This window comes from Pseudorasbora parva, chromosome 9 (assembly GCF_024679245.1).
Source record: "Pseudorasbora parva isolate DD20220531a chromosome 9, ASM2467924v1, whole genome shotgun sequence".
NCBI lineage: Eukaryota > Metazoa > Chordata > Actinopteri > Cypriniformes > Gobionidae > Pseudorasbora > Pseudorasbora parva.
Window position 1 is genome coordinate 9764634 of NC_090180.1, and position 3374 is coordinate 9768007.

The 3374-nt window shown below is 37.3% G+C and overlaps 1 long non-coding RNA gene across 1 annotated transcript; it reads right to left on the minus strand.

Moving 5' to 3' along the window:
- Positions 1–207: 207 nt before the first annotated feature.
- On the minus strand, positions 208–3060 carry LOC137089488 (uncharacterized). The gene is made up of 4 exons (XR_010907691.1): positions 2847–3060; positions 2007–2076; positions 681–742; positions 208–542 (listed from the first exon to the last, which is right to left on the minus strand). It is a non-coding gene; the product is annotated as an uncharacterized lncRNA (long non-coding RNA).
- Positions 3061–3374: the final 314 nt, after the last annotated feature.

Genomic DNA, 3374 nt, shown 5'->3' on the forward strand with positions numbered 1-3374 from the left:
TCTGTTGAACACAAAATAAGATATTTTAAAGAATGTTGGTAACCAGACAGTTGAAGTAGCCATTGATTTCCATAGTAGGAAAAAAAAAAACGATGGAAGTCAATGGGTGCCGGCAACTGTCTGGTTACCAACATTCTTTAAAATATCTTATTTTGTGTTCAACAGATCAAAGAAACTTACACAGGTTTGAAACAACTTGAAGAAAAAGTAAATGATAACAGAATTTTAATTTTTGGGTCAACTATCCCTTTGTGTGTGCACAAATGTAAATTAAACAAAAACATACAAGAAAACAGAACTTGAGGATTGGGTTGGGTAAAAGAATGACAGGTGAGCAACAACAACTAAAAACCCAACAAAAACAACAAGCGTCCCACTAACAGTGGTTGGTGGGTGTAGGCTTCAATTTGAAGTTTTCCATTCAAACTATTGACATGTGGGTTGATGGCCGTCACCTTCCTCTGCACCATCCTCTTGGTCCTCTTGCTGACTCCGTCGCAGTAGAACTCTGGCATTTCCATCTTCAGGGTTGATTCAGGAACCTGTTAGCAACATCATACCAGTCAATAAATTTGATTTATAAAATTCTTCCCATCCTCCAACTTTAAATTCTTACTAAACTGTTGCACACCTGATTTAATTACAATACAGAAGTGAAATGCAGAAAGAAATTAACTTGCCTCTGAACAAGCTCTAGTCAAGAGAGCATTTCCCTCAATGGATGCTGTCATGATTGAATGTCCTGAAAATGAAAGAATGCAATGTTAATTACCTACAATCTTTTATTTTAAAAATAACCTTATCTCAACAAAGTCCATAAACGGCATCACTCCATTCTTAAATGGTACAATTTACATATTACTATTTGTACACATTCATTGAGTATATGTATGTGCAGTAAATAAAATGTTGTGTGTGAATGAAAATACATATGTTAATACAGTTGTGTGTGTGTGTGTGTGTGTGTGTGTGTGTGTGTGTGTGTGTGTGGCTGTAAAACCATCTTTGAGTGTGTATGAGTATGTTTGTCTGAGGATGTACGAGTGTGTGTGTAATGAGACTGTTTGCGTGTATGTGAGTGTGTAGCTGTACGAAAATCTGTAAGTGAGTATGTACAGTATATGTGTATGTGTGAGTGAGTGGGTGTATGAGTGTGTATGTGTGAGTGTATATGAGTGTGTAGCTGTACACATATCAGTGTGTGTATGCAATATATTTATGTTTGAGAGTGTGTATAAGTATGTTTGTTTGTGTATGTGTGAGTGAGTGAGTGGATGAGTGTGTCTGTGTCAGGGTATATGAGTGTGTAGCTGTATAAACATTTTGTGAATGTACTATATGAGTGTGTTTGCATGTGTGAGTGAGTGGGTGTATGAGTGAGTGTCTATGAGAGTGAGAGTGTGTATGCATGTGTGAGTGGGTGTATGAGTGAGTGTCTATGAGAGTGAGAGTGTGTATGATTATGTATATGAGTGTGTTTGCATGTGTGAGTGAGTGAGTGGGTGGGTGTATGAGTGAGTGTCTATGAGAGTGAGAGTGTGTATGATTATGTATATGAGTGTGTTTGCATGTGTGAGTGAGGTGGGTGGGTGTATGAGTGAGTGTCTATGAGAGTGTATATGAGTGTGTTTGCATGTGTGAGTGAGTGGGTGTATGAGTGAGTGTCTATGAGAGTGAGAGTGTGTATGATTATGTATACGAGTGTGTTTGCATGTGTGTGTGAGTGAGTGAGTGAGTGAGTGAGTGAGTGGGTGTATGAGTGAGTGTCTATGAGAGTGAGAGTGTGTATGATTATGTATATGAGTGTGTTTGCATGTGTGAGTGAATGTATGAGTGAGTGTCTATGAGAGTGAGAGTGTGTATGATTATGTATATGAGTGTGTTTGCATGTGTAAGTGAGTGAGTGGGTGTATGAGTGAGTGTCTATGAGAGTGAGAGTGTGTATGATTATGTATATGTGTTTGTTATAGTACATTGCTACTTGAAAACCACATAACTTTACTTACCAAGCATAATGAGCCTGGGTGTGTCTGGTATCCCCTGCTGTGCCTCAATGTATGCATGGGTTGCAGTGACCTAAACACATTAAAAACAACATTAATTAAAATTATAGAATATCAAATAACTACTGTGCATAAAAAATGAGTATAACAAGTACAACTCGACAAATATTGTCAGTGATATTTTTCTCTCTTAAAATAATTTTCCACTGCATATTTATTTAAATATTTACAAAGGAAAGTTCTGTATTTTTAAGACTTGTTTTCACGTATTTTTCTAAACAACTTATTCAAATTGGTTCAGATCGCGAGTCCGTCTGCAGCCATTATCCGGGATAGGCTAATCTTTTTAGCAGTTTGAGCAGTCAATGTAACTACGTCTATTATAATACAATAATTTCTTGCTGACAGGCTCGGATCGGACATTACGGAAAGGATCCCTACATAGATTATGTTTTTGTTATCATAATATCATTCAATACCAGCTTCCATTTGCAAATGCAGCAACTTAACTCACAGACTAAAATGATCTATCGTAAAACACACAAACATTAGGTTAACGGTTAACGTCACATTAAAACTCGACAGAAACAAAGAAAAAAACAATCTCGATTTGTCTTTCCACCGTTTTAACAATCACCGGGTCTGGTTTGGTCGAAATAAACCAGGCAATTCACCGAGTTAACGTTATATGTGAAAACACTGGGACAGCGGGGAAATACACATCTAAGAAGTTAACTCTGTAACGGTGTTTTTGCAACGGTCACTAAAACTTACACACTAAAAGCTATGTACACTAAAGCGTAAAATCCTGAAACCTAATTATAAAATTAAAAATTAACTTACCAAACGTTCTGATATCCACCCGACTGAGACATCCGTGAGTGAGCTGCTGCCAGAAGTTGTGTTCTGACGTCAGTCAAGGGGCGCACTTTCGCTGTTTACAGCTGTCCTGTATTATTGCCTGGCATATTACAGCCAAGTTACAGCTAAGTTACAGCAACACTAAAATATACTGTAAAATGTTCCCGCTCAAACAAAATTACCCAGAATGCAATACAAATTACAGCATATGACTGTATTATAAAAATGCAGTATTGTACTGTATGTTTTTACAGTAATGTGCTGCTAAATCTACAGCGACATTTAACAGTGTACGGTTGATCACTTTTCATGTTGCAAAGCTCAAAGCTTAAATTATTAACAGGATGATTGGAGACCATTTTGCTTCATAACTACATTTAACCTTTTAATAGGTTCTTATGATAGCCAGATAAAGTATGCTGTCTGTTCTCTTGACTGAAGAGCACAGTCATCCCTGGCTCGTAGCATTAATCCTCTGCTAAAGCTTTGATTGGCATCCAGGGCAGCTGC